The following is a 20615-nucleotide window of genomic DNA, read 5'->3' on the forward strand; positions in this document are numbered from 1 at the left end:
ATTATTTTAGATCTCAATTCCATTAGTCTTATGCCATTAGTCACTTACCTTTCTGTACCCACTCAGCACCACACTCCCACTTAGGACCAAACTCCTTTTATAATAAGATGCATTTTCTTATTTTCATTTCAGTTAGTCCCTGCAAGTTGAAGATTTTGAGAATTCAGGAGGTGTATAAAGCTTTCCATAAAATGTAGAAAATCAGAAATTACCATCATTCATTAATTTGCTATTTAATAGTATGTTTGGTTGCACGAATTACTCAATGTAGTATTAGACTGAAAAACAGAACATTCCTACCAGGCTGGTTTCTCATTTTAAAAAGTGAGTTATTGTTGAATGTCCTCTGCTCTATGTTAATGATGATAACTTGTTTTTATAGAAGGCCTTAAGCATAGAAAATGCTTTTCATCTATGATCTCATTTCAATTTCACAAAAATCCTATGACATAGGAAAAAATAATGATAAATGATTTAGCATTTATATTGTGCTTTCAGTTTAGCAAAGCATTTTTCAAATATCACCTAATTTTATCCTCAAATAATCATGAGAATTATTTGCTATTTTATTCTCATTTTAATGAAGGCGAAACTAAGGGAGATGAAGGTTCAAATGCTTTGTCCAGATTCACATAACTGATAAGAGTTTGAGGATGAATTGCAACTAAGGTTTTCCAGCCTCTAGGTGCCTCACTCTTATCAAATATGTTACCTATCATTCTGCACATTTTCAATACCAATTATATGGAGGAATATAGGGATTAGACTAGAGATTTCACTAGTACAGTAAGCTCTGAAGCTTCATAGAAATGAAGTTCACTTTCAAAAGATAAAGAATGGCCAACACTGAAGACATTATGAAGAGTTGTTCTGAAGAAAATTGGAAAAGAGGAATTCTAAAAATATTTTGATAAACAAAGGTGTCATTGGAAACAGTACATAACCTTTTGAGGTGATCACTTTTAAGGAGACAGGATTCACTTGAATATATAAACTCTATTGTGTTTAATGAAACAGTCACCTTATATTAGTCATTTGAAGTTTACAGTATTTTAACAACCATTAATTAAGTTTCCACTTTATGCAAGGAACTATCAGTCATTTAACATTTATTAAATTTTTAATATGTCAGACACTGTGCTAAATATTGGAGATACAAAGAATGGCAAAAGGAAGTTACATGTAAATAGCTATATACAAACAATTACCAAAGGGTAAATTGCAAATTGTCAGTAGAAGGAAATCACCTAGAATTGAGGAGAATAAGGAAAGGCTTCTTATAGCAGACAGAATTTTAGAATTGTACTTCTGCTTAGTCCAATGATTCATACCCTTTGAATGCTCAGTAAATGCTGATGGTCAGATGGACTGATAACTTTAAGCCTGGTTTATTCTCTAAAGAGAACTCCCTTTAACAAAGTAAGGGAATGAGTGAGGGTTACCTTTAAAATCTCAGTTTGATTAGCAAAAGATGATGTTTTTATCTTTTTTTTAATCCACTGTTTCTATATACTTGCAGGAAATAGATTTTGGTTCCAATTTTGTTGGTAGGTACCTTTTTGGGGTAAACTTTATTATGAATCAGATTTTTCAAGTTAAATTTCTAATTCTTGCCACTTTTAAACATACTTAATTAAAATTCATCATTATCATCCTCCTCCTTATCTTCCAAACATCCTCATTTTCCCATGTCATGGAGAAGTTTGATCATTCTAGATTAGAATTCTTTACAGAAGGGACTGGTGTTTATTTCTTCTTTTCAACTGTAAGAAAAGTTTTTCTTGGCCACCTTCAAAACTCAGATCAAAACTCCATTTTCTGAAGGCCTTTCCTGATTACTCTGGTGGATAATACCTTTTCTTTTGTACTACTTTCCATCTACTTTGTATATATGCTGTATTTATTTAATCTTGTTTAATCAATCAGAATGTATACTTCTGGAAAGTAGAGGCTGTTTTTTGCCTTTCTTTGTTATTCCCCCACCCCCAGGGGGATGCCTGACACTTATGAGCATGTAATAAATTTTTGTTGACTGACAATGTTTGGTAAAAAGTAAATGCTTAATAATACTTTTTTGACTGACAAAACTGTGCTGCTTAAAAGTTTGTTGATGGATAATAAAAATTTGCTAAATATAGTGGTTAGTAAAACATTTAACAGTTTTGACTGTTAAGTAGTTAAGTTACAGTTTAGAAAATATTGATAATGTATGTTCATACAGTTTTTGTTATAATAGGAATGGCATTTTTGCCCTTCTTCACTTATTTGGAACTCAGTTTCCCCACTTATAAAGTAAAGGAGTTATATTAAGTGGTTTTCAAAGAAGATAGGAGGCTTAGTAGATAAGAGTGCCAGACTAGGAATTTCTTTCTTTTTCTTTTTTCTTTTTTTTTGGGGGGGGGGGGGGGTAATTGGGATTAAGTGACCTGCTCAGGGTCACATAGCTAAGAAGTGTATTGAGACTAGATTTGAATTCACATCTTCCTAACTTCAGGGCTGGTGCTCTCTCCACTGTACCACCTAGCTACCCCAGGAATTTCTTAAGAAGACAAATAAGCTTCTGATCCAGAAAGGGATACATACTGTCTGAGTGAACCTGAGCAAATAAGTCATTTAATCTCTCATTTAAAAAGATGCTAAGTTACAAGGGTAATGTTGCCCTACATGTTTGGAGAGAGTTTCTTTCAAGATTTTTTTTGTGTGTCCATGTATATGTATGTATGTGCATATATGTAATAAATATAGTGTGCATATATACATACACATGTGTGCACTATATCTAATGTTATTATCTAATATATAGTATAAAACAATGTGTACATAGACACATATTTAAATTTAAATTTAAAGACACATAAATAAATTCTCATGTATATAATACATATGGATATACAAATATTCATTTTTTAAAATACTGACAATTTAATTTTTAGGATTGGGGCAAAATGGAGATAATTCTCAAAAAATATCTAAATAGAAAAATGATTGGATTGATAACGGAAAACCACAAAAAAGGTATCCATTTTTAAATGGATCTCTGGTGATTAAGTCAGCCTATTTTGCCAATAGTGATTGCCCAAAGTCATATTAGAGTGCAAATTTTGAATTTAAAATTCAAGGGGGCTGGTGAAGGGAAACAACCATTAACCATAACTAGGCTGCATGGTCCTGGAGGAGGTAGATGAGGCAGCATTTAGGTGGAATGGTTCAAAGAGCTGGATTACAGAACTGATTCAAGAGAGCAGAGTGAAGAGGACAAGACAAGAAGGTGAGTAGTTTATTCAGGGACTAGATGGTGAAGGGCTTCAGAACCATTCCATGGTATGTGTGGTATAGAAACCATGTTGTTCAATTCTTCCATTTTACAAAGAAGGAAACAGAAGCTGGAAGAGAAAAGGTGACTCTTCCATAGTCACAAAGGTTGACAATGACATAATTCAAATTTGAATTCAGGTCAGCTGATTCCAAATCAAGAGCTCTTGCCACTACTGTACTATGGCGGTTTTCTCAAAGGGTGTGCTATGTGCCCTAACCTGAATCCTGAAAGGAAATGAATTTCCAAGGTTTTTCAGCTGAGTCAGAGGGACAGATCTCAAAGTAAGAATAAGACTGTTGGGCAAGGGAGTGTGTGTGTGTGTGTGTGTGTGTGTGTGTGTGTGTGTGTGTGTGTGTATAAAAATGAGGGGAAAAGAGAGAGGGAAAGACAGAGAGAACACAGAGAGAGACAGAGAAAGAGACTGGGGGTGAAGAGGGAGAAAGGGAGGGGTTGGAAAAGAGAGAAAGGAATACAAGTAAAAATAACAATATTTATATCTTCAGGTATCTCTAGACTAATGCCCTGTCCACTTGTCAACTTTCATATTAAAGACTGGAGTAACAGATTCTGTGAAAGGTAGCATAGGCTAGCCAATTCCTTTTCAACATAATTAGAATCAAGTAAATATAAAAGATCTATTCTAATAAAAAAATTTGACAGGAGGGGGAGCTAAGAAGTATCCTAATTAGTGAAGAAACAAAATTAAATTACAAGAATTTTTCAAAATTGTGCCTTGTTATTCTTTGAAGCTGTTACAAGTTATTTTTGGGCAGCTAAGTGGCCCAAATTCTAGTGCTAGACCTAAAGCCAGCAAAATCTGAGTTTAAATCCTATCCCAGATAGTTATTAGCTTTCAGACAAGTCACCATCAATAGGACTCAGGCCAAACCCATTGGTCATAGTTTGGGTTCTGACTGACTCTGATTAATTGTAAATAGCAATCATTTCTGCTTTGGCAGGAAACCTAGAGGGTCTTCCTCTCCCAGAGTTATTCATTTAGGGTTTTTTTTTTTGACTATTTTGAAAGAAGAGATTCTTGGCCTCAATTTTTACCCCACCTTAATCACTAAACAGGTACAGCATCAGTCAAACTGAGACTTGTTGTAGACCTTAGCTTTAAAAGACCAAGGTCTCCTGCTGTTTCCAGGGCCATCTCTAGTTGTCTTGATCCATATCTTTCCACTGGACCCAGATGGCTCTGGAGGAGAAAGTAAAGCCAGTGACTATGCATAGCCCTCCCTCACTTAAATCCAATCCACTTGTATGTCATGGAATTACTTCCCTAATGTTATGGTTATGATGTCTTCTTTACAAATGAAGGACAAAAAAACCAACAACAAACATTGATCTAACTCAGTTTCTTCCTTTCATTTATAAAATGGAGGGAATATCACTCAGATTGTTGTTAGAGGAAAACTAGATATTAACTTTAAAGCACTATTCAAATATTATTATTATTATTAATCTCAATCCATCTCTTCAACCTCCAAAGAAGCAACTCTATATTCAATTTTCTTTCATTTAACAAACATTTATTAAGTACTTGTGATGAGTAAAATACTGTGCTTGGTTTACCAGAAAGCTGGTTGTAGGATGGGTGGGGAGGGTTCAAAGTTTACATAAAGCACAACCCAGGTGCTCATGAAACTTTTACATGTACATTGATAATGATAATAAACAATCAGATTAAGTTTTAAAAATCATCTCTTTCCATGTATACCTACATATCAGTATTTCAAATTCATATATATATATATATTGTATTTTTTTACATTGTAAAAAAATGCTATATATAGTTACAAATCAATGTAGTTTGTGAACTTTGAAATAGATTATATGAGTTGGGAAGCACTGACAAAGTATTGTCTACCATGGTATGTCCACATCAAAGAAGGCACTGTGCTCTATAAGCCAAGCAGAATTGCAATAGCTCAAAAGAAAAATGAAATGCATGAATTTAGCATCTCCACTCCAAAAGTTCCTGTGAACTTTTCAAACCTTACCTGAGACAGGGCCTCCTGAGCTCTTATTGATTTGATCACCCACAGTTGGACACACTGTACTTTGACTCCAACATATTGATGATATTTTGGGTCCCTTTGAGAGTGAAGGACAACAAGTAACAAGGTATGGTGATGGAAGTGATAAGTAGTTCATTACAGGATAAATAGAAATTTAACAGGTGAAAAGAATAAGAAGGGCATATCTGTCATGTGAGAATGCTGGGAGCACAAGCATCATGTATGTCACTGAGTAATCAGTCCATTTTGAATGGACCATTCAGTGCTTTGAAGAGAGTAATATGAAATCAAGCTTGAAAATTGTGATCTGTGTTTTCTGGTAATACCAGATAAAGACAACTGGATGGCTCAGTAGATGGGGCACTGGACCTGGAATCAGGAATATTTGGGAATTCACATCCCACCTCAGATACTCACTCAGGTATTAGGCAAGTCTTTTAACCTCTCTTTGCCTTTTTTAACTGGAAAAGGATGTGGTAAACCACTTCAGTATCTTTGCCAAGAAAACCTCATGTGGGTCATAAAGAGTCAGATAGGATTAAATGATTTAACAACAACAAAACACCAGGTAGCATGAAGAATTGCATGCCAGGCCAAGGAGTTCAGACTACACTGAGGAGACACTGAAAATTTTTGAGTACAAGGAATGATAGAACAAAATATGTAATTGTTCAGAATAAATCCTCTTTAAATACTTGAAAAGGGTGTAACTACCTGCCTGGGGAACAAGAGAAGACCCAATGGAGGATCTGAGACTTGAGGACCTTGGTAAGCCAAGAAGTGGTGATACCTTGGAATTTGAAAGCGGCACCAATTAGGTGAGACTAGGATTTGCTGACTAGGAAAACAAGGATTCATAAGTGCACTTGCATATATATTTGTGTATGTATATAAAATAAGGTTATGGCATATAAGATATCCCCTGGCTCTCTACACAGCAATAAATTGAAAGTAGAAAGAAGAGGAATGATAAAAAAAAATTATCACATGGAAAGTCATATGTATGATACTTTGCAAGAGGCATTCTATAATTTTCAGAAGTTAATTGGGCAGGACAGGAAAATATTTCTGTCCCTAGATACCTTGTATTTGAAACAAAATGAATTTGAGAATTTAATACAAATGCATTTAATTGCAACTTGATAGACATCGAAGCAATTTAGATTTTGTGGAATAGGACTTTTTCCTGGAATGTGATCATTGAAGGCTAATTTTTATCAGTACCTGCTCTTTCTTGCCACTGAACTTTGATGACCCTGGAGGAGAGGGGGAAGCTGACAATTTTGTGCATCTCTGACTCACTTAAACCTAATTCACTAGTAAGTCAGGACATCACCCCATGATATAATGGATCCTTTTCAAGAATGAAGGATAAGCAACAACATTGCTCTGTGTGATATACTATATAAAAAATTTCTTTAGAAGGAACCTACATTCAGGAAGACTATACTATATGTGATTATGTAATTAGTTCCATGCTTAGAGAAAAAGCAAATTGAAAAGTGTAATCTCTGCAGTTCTATTTGAGTGTTTTTAACAGAAGGCACTAGTACTTGACATTGAAGGGTTGAAGAGGACTCGACCCATTCCCCATGTCTTTATCTCCCAATCAAATCTAAACTCCAGTTCCTTCTAATGAAAGAAGAAGTGGGAGGAGGGAATGATAAAATTAGGGGAATAGATTTGAGGCTGGAAGTCATCAGCAACATAATGCAACAGAAGGAGCATTGTATTTGGAGCCAGGAGACCTAGGTTTGAATGCTGATTACTTCTTGCTGCCTGGTGACTTCTTGCACCTCAGCAACAAAATGCAGGTTGGATTAGGTAACCTCAAAAGTTCCTATAATGATTCTCTTATTTTTCTCTACTTAGAAGGACGTGAATATTGTTGTTGTTTTCAAATTCAACCCATCAAGGCTTCTTAAGATGAAGAATACTACTCATATGTTGATAGAGAGGTGATGGACTCAATATATGTGGAATGAAATACACATTTTTGGATGAGGTCAATTTGGAAAATTGTTTTTCTTGAGGGAATATTTACAAGGTGTTTTTTTTTTTACTGAGGAAAAAGTTGAGAAGGAATGAAAATAAATACTTGTTAAATGAAAAAAAAAAAGAAAAATTAATTCAATTGCTTAAAATAAAATGAACTAGGATAGAATTAAAGGATCATTAGAGATCAGAGATGTCACACTCCTGACCAGCCCGAGCCCAATTAAAATGCACTTGGAAAATGTTTGACAAAATAAAATAAAGCAAAACATAGGTAATATTGAAATTTCATTTTTCAAAAAAAAATATGGCTAGTAGGGATCCATTTCAATTTGAGTTTGTTAGCACTGTCACAGATAAGTACCAAGTCCTCATTTTAATCATCACTTTCAATATTACATGCCACCAACAGATATGTTACAGTTTTTAACAGAATAATATGGTTTGAATTTTGCATCATGGTTATTTTGGAGGCAGTTTAAAAAAACAGTGTGATGATGAGAGAATGGACAGGTAGGTAAATGAATTGCCTACCCCAGGGATTAGAGGGGAAAAAAACAGTCCCTGAAAGTTGCCTTTGTTTGAATAAATTCTATGTGGCTTTGCACAATAACATGTAGACTATTCACAGTAGAAGGAAATATGGCAAAATAAATAACAAAACCACTTTTCATTGACTTCTCAGTTCATGAGGTCTGACCTTAAATCTCAATGGTCAGCCCTTTTGTTAAGTGCTGATTGTATAGAGAGATTAGTTTCAGTTACTGGTTGATTCCCTTTTTCATCAATTTCCTTATTTTTATGTTCCTGAGTTTGTCGTGGTCTGGCAATAAAGACTTGCTCTTTTAATGGGACATATGTCACTACTGGGAGAAATGGTATTTGAAAGACCAGCAACTCTTGTGATAGCATACCCATCAAGCATGCTCAGAGGATTTTAGGATTTAGAGCTAGAAGGAACCTTAGAGATCATCTTCATTGCTTTATTTTACATACAAAGAAATTGAGCAGAATGCTTAAACTCCAATGTCAATACTTATTTGAATTTCATCACTCTGCTACATCCCTATCACAATGAAATCCCATTCAAAATAATTTTTTTGCTTAGGAGTAATAGTTAATAAGGTTGGTCTGGGAAACTGGTGACTTAGCTGAGGGGACAAAGAAATCCAACTTAGCTTGAATTGGAAAGGTTGATGTTCTCTCCTCTCTTTCTTACCTCCTACTTTTTTTCAAAAAGCTGAAATATGTTTTCACTTATCAATGTGTCCATCAGTGATATTTAAGGTTACATATTAAATGACCTTCATGGGTACCTGTTTTGTTGTAATAAACCATTTAGCAACTAGAAGGTATGTTTTTGCCAGGCAAGTTATTTGTTTCACAGAGATTAAAGAACTCTGAACTTTCAGTATGCACTATTTGTTGTATTGAGCTGTGTTTAAAGAAACGTCTACTGCTTTTTCATTGATGGGAATTTCTAGCTAACAGCACTTTAAGTAAGTGGAAAATGCTCAGTTATCACCCAATGTGAACAAGATCAATAATAGTTTAGTAGTGTCTGATAATTGTAGTAGCTGCTATACACAAGAGCTAACATCTTCTTGAGTGACTCTTATCAATCTATTGTCCATCATCATCTGATAATCAGACTGAAAATATGGAGGGGAATTTTCCCTTTTTAAATCAAGCTTGTGGGGGAAAAAAACATTTGTAATAATGGTTAAAAAAATTTTTCATTGTTCAGCTCAGCAGGAAGGAAAATCTAGTATCTGGGAGACTTTGCTGTTTGAAAGATGAAAACCAATAGTTACTTACTCCATTGAGAGAGAGAGAGAGAGAGAGAGAGAGAGAGAGAGAGAGAGAGAGAGAGAGAGAGAGAGAGAGAGAGAGAGAGAGAGAGAGAAAGAAAGAGAGAGAGAGAGCGAGAGCGCAAGGGGAAGGGAGAGAAAGAGGAGAGAGAGACACACACATGGGAAGAGGAGAGAGAGAGATTGACTTATAGTAAAATGCCAGGAGAAAATATTTTATAGTATTTAGCACCTATTTTAAAAGATGATATGGTCAGAGGCTGATGAAGTCACTATGTAATGTGTGTGGTAGCCAGGGATTCTGTTTGCAGCATGACAGAAACCTAAGTACTCTTTAATTTACCTTCCAATTCCACTCCAATTTGGACTAAAGATACTGTAATACACTAAAATGTAGTACTCAAGGGTTTTTATATATATATATCATAAAGGCATTCTAAGACATATAGAAGTGTTGTACTTGTGAATCTCTTGTTATAGCTAAAAATATACTGAATTATCCCCTTCTGACCCTTAAACATACTAAGGTAGTGAGAAAATCTTTGTCTAAATCTGCTGTTTGTTCAAATTATTTAAAAAAAATAAAAAAGAGTTTTCTTTTGGATCATAGAAGTCCTTTGTGACACCTCTACCACCTGGTGGCAGCATGCCCTAAATGGGGAGAAAGACAGACAAAGCATTTATTAAAAACCTACTATGTACCAGTCACTGGGGTGTTTTACAGATATTAACTCATTTTATCTTTACAACAATTCTGTGAAATAGATGCTGTTATTATCTCCATTCTTCAGTTGAGAAGACTGAGAGAGATGGCATTTAAATGTTTTGCCTAGGGTCATACAGTGAGGGAGTGTCTGGGACTGGATTTGAATTCTGGTCTTCCTGACTCCAGGCCTGGCCATCTATTCACTTTGGCACCTAGCATCTTAAATCATAAACAGCCTTGGACTATGTACATAAAGGTGACAATAGCAATTGTCATGCAACAAAATTCACAGGTCTGAAGTTTAAAATGTGGATATCCAGCAACAAGATAAAATGGTAGAATTCATCACATTACTTTACAGATGTATTGCACCTTAAGGTAATGGTTATAGATCTAAAGATTTGAGGAATGTGTTTGATTTTTGTTCAATAAGCAGAATCAATAATATAAATATTATATTTAATAATAATAATAACAATAAAATTAATTACTATAGTCAAAACACTGTTCAAGGACCTATAGAGAAAGTTCATGCAATCTTTTGGACTAACTTACATCTTCTGTTTCAGGTTATTCCCTCTTCCTCCAAATCTTTAGAAGTAGGATAGAATTAGTGGCTGTTTATCTATACTTTAACTTAAGATATAAATATAGGCAGCTTTTTAAAAAGGAAGTGTTTTTTTTTAAGATGAAAAAGTTGAAGGGAAAAGAATAGGTATAGCAGGAAGACTTTGACACAGTACTTTGTACATTTGTTGTTATGTTGTCATGTGTGACTCTTTGGACCCCTATGGACCATTCTGTTTGTGGGGTCTTATTGGAAGATATACTAGACTAGTTTGCCATTTTCTTTTCTAGTGGATTAAGGCAAACAGAGGACCTTTGCCCAGGGTCACATAGCTAGTAAGTGCCATATTTGAACTCAGGACTTCCTCTATCCATTGAATTATCTAGCTGGCATATAGTAGGCATTTTAAATCAATGTTTGTTAAGTGACTGTACTGGGAATCAGGAGATATAAATTTTAGTCTTGACTCTAGCATCTTGGGAAGTCAGGTTTCAGTTTTTTTCAAATGATATATTTGATGAGACAATCTTTGAGGTCCCTTCCAGCTTAATTATATCTTCTTTTCACATAGTTAGGCATGGATAGTAGCTTTGATACATTGGAAAGAGACTGGTATACTGAATACAAAGTAACATGCTAATGCTTGCTTAACTATGGAACATTAGTGTTACACTATTATTTAACATGGCAACTGGAGGAAACTCTAGACTTAACATTCCATCCATCATTGTTCTTTTATAATTGAGGAAACTGAAGTTGAGAAATAAGTGGCTCATTATTGAGTAATATTTGGGATATAGACTGAGCCGTTTCCTATTTCTAAGTTGATGGGTCTATTCATAACACCTTTTTTTGCCCCATTACTTGGAATGAAAATTTAAATACTGAAGTAATCTGGAGGACTTCTTCCTGATGCAGACTGTAAATCGGTCCCAGAGCTAGGATTCTAAAGATGAGGTTATCATGACTCTACAAAGTCAGTGTGAGAAAAAAAGGAACAAATGGCTATCTTATTACTTGGCAATTGATTGGATAAGGAAGCATTTCCTTCTGAATTTATTATCTTTTGAAAGCTAATTTTCTAAACTAATCCTTAGTTTAGCATTGCCTCAATTAAATCCAATTCATACATAAATCATGACATCACCCTTGTGATGGAATTGGTCCTCTTTGAGAATGAAAGGTGAACAACAACAATCTATAATAGTAATAGTAAAAAAATAAGATAATCTAATTTTGCTTCTCCTTGAAAGGCAGAATGGTATAGTATCACTAAAGCTGCCCAGAAATCTAGAAGACCTATGTCCAAGTCTTCCTTCTGACATAAAGTGATCCTGGGTAAAATCACCCCAAAGTTCACAGTTTTCTAGGCTAATAATAATCATTCCCAGGAAAGTGATGGTCTATCTGGGCAAAAAGAATTCTTCAGTAGAAATGTGCCCAACACTGTTGAAATTTTGGGTCTGGCTTAAAAAAAAGCTACACTTTAAAAACGGTAGCTATTATTTTTAAGATTTTTCTTTTATCATCTCTAAACTTCTTGGCTACTCTATGTTCGCCTTCCTCCCAAACCTTCTAGTAGATGAAAGCTATGAGAAGTGCTTCTCAGTATTTGATTTCGAGCTCTCTCATGCCAGTGTGTTAATATCAAGATGATTTGAAAAATGGAACAAATACCAATTTTTAACTAGTGAGTTCCTAAGTCTTCATTTTATAAAGAAATTGCTAGAGAAAAATCCACAGTCCTTTTTCCACGTCAGTTTTGATCATCACTTCTGAAAATAATCATCACCTGTTCCTCAGTTTTATTTAAAATAATAATCGTGTACTGCTCAGTTTTACTTTTATTCCAAAATCCTTTTCCAAATGCACCTCTTAATATGTATTATTGAGAAGGCCTCTTTGTCAAATGAATATACTTTATCTGCCTAGAAAAGTGAATGTCAAATTTTTTGTTTCTCTTTTTATATTCATTATTTATTTACTTTTTACCATACTTTCTTTTTTAGATTTCTAAATACTCTTTCTACTCTCAACTCCTCCCTTACCCATTGAGAAGACAAGCAGCATGATATCAATTATGCATGTGAAATTAAGCAAAATGTATTTCTATATTGGCCATATAACTAAAACATTAGAAAAACAAGGAAAGTAAGAAAATTAAATTTCAATTTATACTCAGTAGTGTTCTCTCTGGAGACAGCAGTTTTCATCATGAGTACTTTGGAATTGTCTTGGATCATTGTATTGATCAGTGTCACTAAGTTTTTCACAATTGTTTGATTATCCTTGCAATATTGCTGTTACAATGTGTACAGCAATCTCTTAGTTCTGCTCACTTTGTAGTAATTCATATAAATCTTACCAAATTTTTCGAAAACTATCACATTTGTTATTTTTAAAAGTATATAATGGTTTTTTTAAAAAAAATTTTTTTCCCCATGTAAACACAAATTTTAAACTTTAAAAAAATTTTGAGTTCTAAATTTTTTCCTTTCCTCCTCCCTTCCCTTTTCTCTTCTTGAGAAGGTAAACAATTTGATATAGATTATATATGTGCAGTTACACAAAATAATTTCTATATTAGCCATATTGTGAAAGAAAGCAGTCACCAAAGAAAAGCAAGGATACTAAAGAGTAGGGAAAAAACAGCAAAATATGCTTCAATCTGTATTTAGAGTTCATCAATTTTTGATATCAAATTTTAAGGGGGAAATATGGTATGGTGGAAAGACTCCTAAATTAGTAATAAGGAGCCTTGGCTAGTCCTATCTCTTTATGACTCACTTTCTTTAACCATAAAATAAACAAAAAATAAAAGAGTAAGGCCAAGCGGTTTTCAAGGCAGCTAGGAAGTATAGTGGATAAAATGCCAGACTTGGATTTTGAAACTTGAGCTCTAATTCTGCTCGAGACATTTACTAGCTCTATGATTCTAGGCAAGTCATTTGATGTTCTTTCTCAGATTCTGCTTCTCTCTCTGTAAAATGGAAACAATTGTGATATCTAACTCTGTTGTGAGGATCAAATCAAGATAAGCTTTAATACCCTATGTAAATTATAGCTGTTATTATGAACTACCTAATTCACCTAATTATGAACTAGCAAATCCCTCTAGCTACTAGTGTCTACTATCCAAAAACTGTCTTGATTTTTTATTTTATATGTACTTAATAAATATTTGCAACTCTTTCCTGCCTTTAAAAGCTCCTTGAAGGTAGGGATTGTTTCATTTTGTGTCCTTACCTCTAGGCATAAGATTGGCACATAATAGACACAAACACTAGTGACTGAGTTGTTGATATCTTCACAAACTCCACAACACAAACAATGCCATGTGCTCAAATTTCACTTTGTAGAACCACCTAATACCTGGTTGAGTCTTCTGAACATGTCCACTGTTAGAATTGATAACTGTTCTTCTAAATTACTATGAAAGGAAGTTGTTCATTGTGAATATGGAGTGAAGAATGTAAAAATGTTTCTATCCCAGGACTCATAATGACTTCAGTCAAGTAAGGGGCTAATGTAAAGTCTAAAATAAAGAGTTTAATGTTCTCAAGCATTATAGTTTAATTTCTGGTGTTAACAATTGAGTTGAAATTCACAAAAGCAGAGAATGGCAGTTTTCAGATATTATTACTAAAAGAAAGGAGATTTCTTCTACTGTGCTCAGAAACTTTCTTTTTTAACTGAGTAGAAAATGGCTGAGTCTTTTGTGACTTTGAATAACTGACCTGTTACCCTGCTTCTTACTTACAGTTAAGTGGTTAATAAATGGGTCATTGTCATTCAAGCTTACCTTTGGAAAAAGACCAGATTTGTTGGTCAGCCATGTCCAACTTTACAGGAGCCCAAAGATATTGGAATGACTTGACATTTCCTTCTCCAATGTGTATAGATAGTGAACTAAGGCAAATAGAAGTTGTGACTTGCCCAGAGTCATTCAGCTAATAAGTTTCTGAGGTCAGATTTGAAGGCAGATCTTCCTCATTCTGGGCCCAGCACTCTATCTACTGTGTCACTTGGCTGGTCAGTATGCTGATTACAAATGTATATGAATAGATACACTCATATATGCATCTGTATGCACGCATATATATCTGAACATATATTTATGTATAGAGGTAGAGATTAATATTTATATCTCATCTATCTATAATTATACCTACATACACATATGTGCATATTTATGATGGCATAGTGGATAGAGAAATGCTTATAGGTCTAGGAAGACAATGGTTCATGTCTGGCCTCTGACTAATAATAATTAATTATTAATGTTAATAATATTATTAATGACTTATTAATAAATACTATATAAATATTAATAATAAATAAATATTAATACACCTTACATAGTGTTTTAAGGTTTACAAAGCATTTTACAAATATTATCTCATTTGATCCTCACAACAATCCTGGGAGGTAGGTGCTATTGTTGTTACTCAGTTATTTCAGTTGTGTCTGCATCTTTGTGACCCCATTTAGGGTTTTTTTGACAAAAATACTGGAGTGGTTTGCTATTTCCTTCTTCAGCTCATTTTGCAGAAATTGAAGCAAACAGGGTTAAGTGATTTGCCTAGTCACACAGCTAGTAAGCATCTGAAGTCATTTACTGGTTCTCTTGGCTTGCTATATTTGGATTTGGTCACTGAAGTTAAGGAACTTACCCAGAGTCACAATGTTAGGTTATCTCTAACTATCACACTAAATCTTCTTAAGCAGTGGGTTGCAATCCCAGGAGTTACATAACTAAAGTATGGGAGTCACAAAATATGAGTCAACTCTGAAAAACATTGAAGATGTTCAATATCCTGAACTCACTTTGGAGCAGTTTGCTCTTTCCTTTTCTAGTTCATTTTATAGATGAAGAAGCTGAGACTCACAATGATTTTCTTCAGTCATATAACTAGTAAAAATCTAAGTTTGGATTTGAACTCAGATCTTTATTTCAATCCTTGTGCTCTTTCCACTGTGTCACTTAGTTGCTTGGAAGATGAAGGAACAAAATAGACAAATATTAATGTTGACAGACAGAAAGAGATGGAAAATCTGCACAAGTGAAAGTTAAGTGAATCGGGTTTACTCTGAGCCATAAATAGGAAGGGACCTATCTGAATTTTATTGAAATAGTAAACAGAACAAAATCAAAAACTTATCTTCTAAGCATTCAATCAATTTCTGATTGGAGACCTTTATTGAATGAGATTTTATTATCTCCTTAATCATCCCACTTGACTTTGAAATTATTATTTCCTAATGATTAGGAAGTTCTTCTTTATGTCAAGATATAATCTTCCTCTTTGCAACTTCTGTCCATTATCCCTAGTTTTGTTCTGGGCAACAAAGCAAAATCGATGAAGAAGCACTTATTAAGTACCTACACTGTGCTCAGCACTGAGCAATGAAATATACGTTTCTCTTCACATGACATTTGAAGATAGTCCCATATACCTTGCCCCCCCTCAGCTTTCTTAACTTTAGGTAGTGTATCCTCAGTTTCTTTAACCAATTCTGTTATAATGTGTGCTCTCACTATTCTACTTCATTTTCTTTGTCAGTTTTATTCCTAAAATGCAATGCTCTGTTGAACCCAGTAGTCTAGAGTGGTCTAGAGTAATAAACATAAGTAAAACGGTTGAGTGAAAGCATTGGAATGTAAATTCAAAGACAGAGACTACTCATTTTTATGCAACTCATTTTTATAAGCATAGAGCAAAGATTATTACAGGGTAGGTGACATCACAAGGCAGAAGGAAACATGATTGGTTACATAGAGGTGAGGGGGAACAACATGATTGGTTGGAAATTTGGTAATGAGGGGCTAGCAAAGACCTGCTCCTTTACCCTGTGACTAAGAAGTGTTCATGTTTGAATCCAGTTATAATGTTTAGAAATAATAGATCCTATTTTTTGGATAGCAAACCAGAAATCCTAGAAGGATAGTTTGGTGTTAAAAAGATATTAGACTTGATCTCCTTATGGCAAACTACATTCCCCAAAATTAGCTAAAGTTCCTTGAGGCGAGAATAGAACTGATTAGCTAGAGAATTAGATTTCTCAATTTAACCCATTATAAACTAGCTGAATTCTGAACTAAATTCAGAGACAAAGAACCATTATTTAGGTAATTGTATAGATGAAATCAATTAATTATAAATTGGATCAATGAAAGAGTGTTATAGAATCCACTTAGAATTTCCTCATCTACAAAACTGAGTACCAGATAGTCTAAGCTTGGATTGCTAAAGTCCTTTTCATCTCTAAAGCACTATCAGTTGAATCCCAATCCTATCCTGTGATTGGATGTCTTTTGATTTAAAATAATTCTGTTAAACAGCAGTTTAATCAGGATAAGATCCTGCAAGAGTATTGCTCTACCATTTTACAGAAAGAAATTATGTGAGAGACAATGATAATAGGTACCATATTTATATCCTTTCCATGCTATTTAGTTGGAAGCTGAAGGGAGAGGCATAGACATCTCAGATTTAGGAGTTAAGAGGATCTATGTTCCAGTTTTACCTATAAAACCATCTATGTGTCTTGGGCAAATCACTTAAATCCCATCAGTCTCAGTTTCCTCCTCTGTAACATAAATTGGGTTGGATTAAATAAAGTCCCTTCCATCTCTAAATCTATGTATCAGACTATGAAATCATTACATATTTTCTTTCTTTTTCATGAGTTTATTAAATCAGTCAATGATTGAAGGTACCATAGAATATTTGAGCCAGAAAAAACAAATGAAGAATAATTTGGCCCAACTCCTTTCATTTTCAGTTGAAGATAAGACAACAGAAATAGAGATAGTTTCAATGACTTGCTCAAGGTCATACAAATAGACTACAAAGTCTCTTAATATTCTGTCCAGTTTTTCTTTCCCATTGCTAAGCTGCCTCTTGAATTGATAATAATTTTAATTGAACCAAAATGCCTTATAGGTTAATTAGAGAAAATAAGTAGTCTCCCCTAAATTCAGGGAGATATTCAGTATGAATTAAATAGTGCACTTATACCTCCAAATTGCCACTTATATAATTGTCTGCACCATTTCCTCCTGGCTCCAGTCCTTCAATAGCTTTGCTACAGTCAGTCCCAATTTGATAGCTCTGTTCAGTTTTTATAGCACCCCACCTATCCTTAAGCTTCTCTCTGGGGGGCCAGAGTGACTTAAAGCTGGATTGATACCTTCAGCTTTGAATTTCTAGGCTTTTTGTGGGTTAATGTCACAAGTGTAAGACTATTTAAGTAAATGTGTTTTTTTTTTTTTTTTTTAATTGACAAATTCTTTGGGGAAAGTGTATGTGTGCTTAGGGGTGGGGTGGGTAGTTCAGTGCTCCTTATAAAATGGAAATGAGGCTGACCCTGCTTGGGCTTTTTTTTTTTTTTTTTTTTTTTTTGGCAAATGCTATGGGCATTTAGCAAAAACAGTTTTTTAAAATGCACAGCACAAACCTGAAAGACTGAAATGACTACTTCAGAGCCATTCTGGATTTCCAGATAACTACATAATTAGGTTGCTTAAAGAAAGTTATGTAAAATAGACTCCAGAGACCAATACAAACTAGGTAAATATATTGTATGTAATTAGAATGATTAAAAAGATATTAAATTGTACATTGGAATTGCTTTGAGTTAGTGTAATAATTTTAAAAAGGCAGTTTAGGGAAGATTGATTCAAGCATTATAACCTCATATGCAGTAATCCCATATTTAGTTTCCTTGTTATCCAATACAAATCATGGATGAAATTAATTGCTCATTCTCATTCACACAGTCCAATTCTTAAGTAACAATATCTCAGCTGTTATTACAGCCTATATGATTTTGAAAGCTTATGAATTCACATTAGGTCTATTAGATGCATTTTATGTGTTGGATTGAAACTAGTATTAAGATGTTTCAAAAACTCATGGAATGAGAAGCTTCCAAATACCTCATTTGTGACTACAAAATTTCACTCTAACAATAGGAAAGAGTTCTTTCCTGTGATGAGATTCTTGTTTGCTACATTTCAGCATGAAATGGATTTTTTTTTCTTTCCAACTCATGATAGTATGGATCTTTAAACTTTCCCTAGAGCCTAATCTAGCTCCTTTAACAAGAAAAATCTTTTTTCAGCTTCCAAATTAGCCAAGATTCAATACCAAATTTTAACTTCATGTCACTAAAACGTCAGCAGCTTTAGAAGAATCTCTGGTGGGTAGAATGCTACATCTATAGTCAAGTGGTAATTCACATCTATTTTTTGAGGTTCTTTCTGGCATTTAAAGTGGTGTGTCTTAGCTTGGTGTTCAGCAGGCATCATAGGGGAATTTTAAGAGTACAGTAGAAACCTGTGTCACAGAGCTCTCCAGAGTTCTTGGGTAAAGAGAGTGATGAATTATAAAGGATTTTTATGACTAAGCTGGCCTTCTTACCCTCTGAGACTGCTTTTAATTCCCTGAATATTAGCCTCCTAGGTATTCCCTGAGAGTGAGAAAATGGAGCTGCAGAATTCAGAACATCTGGTTGGAGGGATAATACTTATACTTTGAATTATGGATGTACATATGCAAAAATGCTTCCAGTGAAGTTATATAAAAAACACCTGAGGACTATTAATCTAAGCCCTAAAAGACTTAGAAGTTCTTTCCTAGAGCTACTCTTTCCTGTCCTGATTATTTTCCACTTTTATAAGAAATCTTTTCTGATCCCCTTCAATCCAAATGTGTTGCCTTTGAAACTAACCCTAACTTACCTTATATATATGTTGTATGTACATAGTTGTTGCATGGTCTCTTCCATTAGAGCAGATGCTATCTTTGTCTTTTTTTTTTTTTTTTTTTTTTTTTTTTTTGTATCCCTAGAGCTTAGTACATTGCCTGGCATATATGCAAGTGCTTACATTAATGCTTATTCACTTGACTTGATTTGAGTTAATCTTCATAGCCAATGGAAATCCCTTTTGCTCTAAATTAATTCATTCCCCCCCTTCCCTCCTTTCCTTTCTTTCTTTCCCTCCTTTCCTCCTCCCTTTTTTCCTTCCTCCTTTCCTTCTCACTCCCTTCTTCTCTCTCTCCCTCTTCCTTTCTTCCCTCCCTCCTTCCCTCTCTCCCTTTCTCTCTCCTTCCTCCCTCCTTCTCCCTCTACCCTTCTTCCCTCTTCCCTCCCTCCCTTCCCTCCTTCCTCCCTCCCTGACTTGCTCCCTCCCTCTTTTCTTCCTTCCCTCCCTTCCTCTCTCTCTCCTTTCCTTCCTTCCTCCCTCCCTTCCTTCCTTTTTTCCTTCTCTCCCTCTTTCCTTCCTCTCTCCTTCCCTCCTTCCTCCCTTCCTTCCTTCCTTCCTTCCTTCCTTCCTTCCTTCCTTCCTTCCTTCTTTCTTCTGTCTTTGTCTTTCTCTTTTTTCATTCTCCACCCTGAAGAAAACTGCATTATTTTTGTCCATATTAAATAATTCAAAAGACCTTTATAAACACACATTATGATAAGGCCAGATGATACATCTTAATTGCTTTTATTGTAACAAAATATGTATCTAAACTTAAACACTGAATTTTTCTTAATTAAGTGTACTTGTCTTCCCCATTAAACTGTGAGATCCTTAAAAATAGATATTGTTTCATTATTTATATTTATCCCTGAAGAAACTGAGTGAGTTGATCATTTCATCTTTCATTTGCCACAATCTCAGATCGAATATAGTCCCTGGCACATAGTTCTTCAGAAATACTTGTTGATTGATTCATCTTACCTCCTGTATCCTTAGCTGCTAAAGTCTTCTACTAATGCTGCTCCTTTGACTAAAAAAAAAAAAAAAGATAGAAACCTGTTAAAATGAGTTATAGCATTTGTTATGAAACAGCTTCTATAACAGAAACAACAGAAGTAATAGAACATATTTCTCAGTTCAGAAGCTGAGAGATATTAAACTCAGGCATTTAATGTATTATAGGTATAAATAATACTCTCAACTAAGCCTATTCATATTAAAATAGAATTTTTACAATAAAAAATAATTATTATTCCTTTAAAAATACAGTTTTCAAACTAGCACCTCATACAAGAAAATTCAAATTTTAAAACTTTCTGCTACTATTTTCTCCTAGGTATAATGGAATTAAAAGCTTTCCCTCTTGCTGACAGAGAAGCAGTACTGAGATGTATCTCTCCTGTCCTCTCAGAAAAGCTCTCTTTTTATATGATACTATCATAA

Source organism: Antechinus flavipes, chromosome 3 (assembly GCF_016432865.1).
Source record: "Antechinus flavipes isolate AdamAnt ecotype Samford, QLD, Australia chromosome 3, AdamAnt_v2, whole genome shotgun sequence".
NCBI classification, from domain to species: Eukaryota; Metazoa; Chordata; class Mammalia; order Dasyuromorphia; family Dasyuridae; genus Antechinus; species Antechinus flavipes.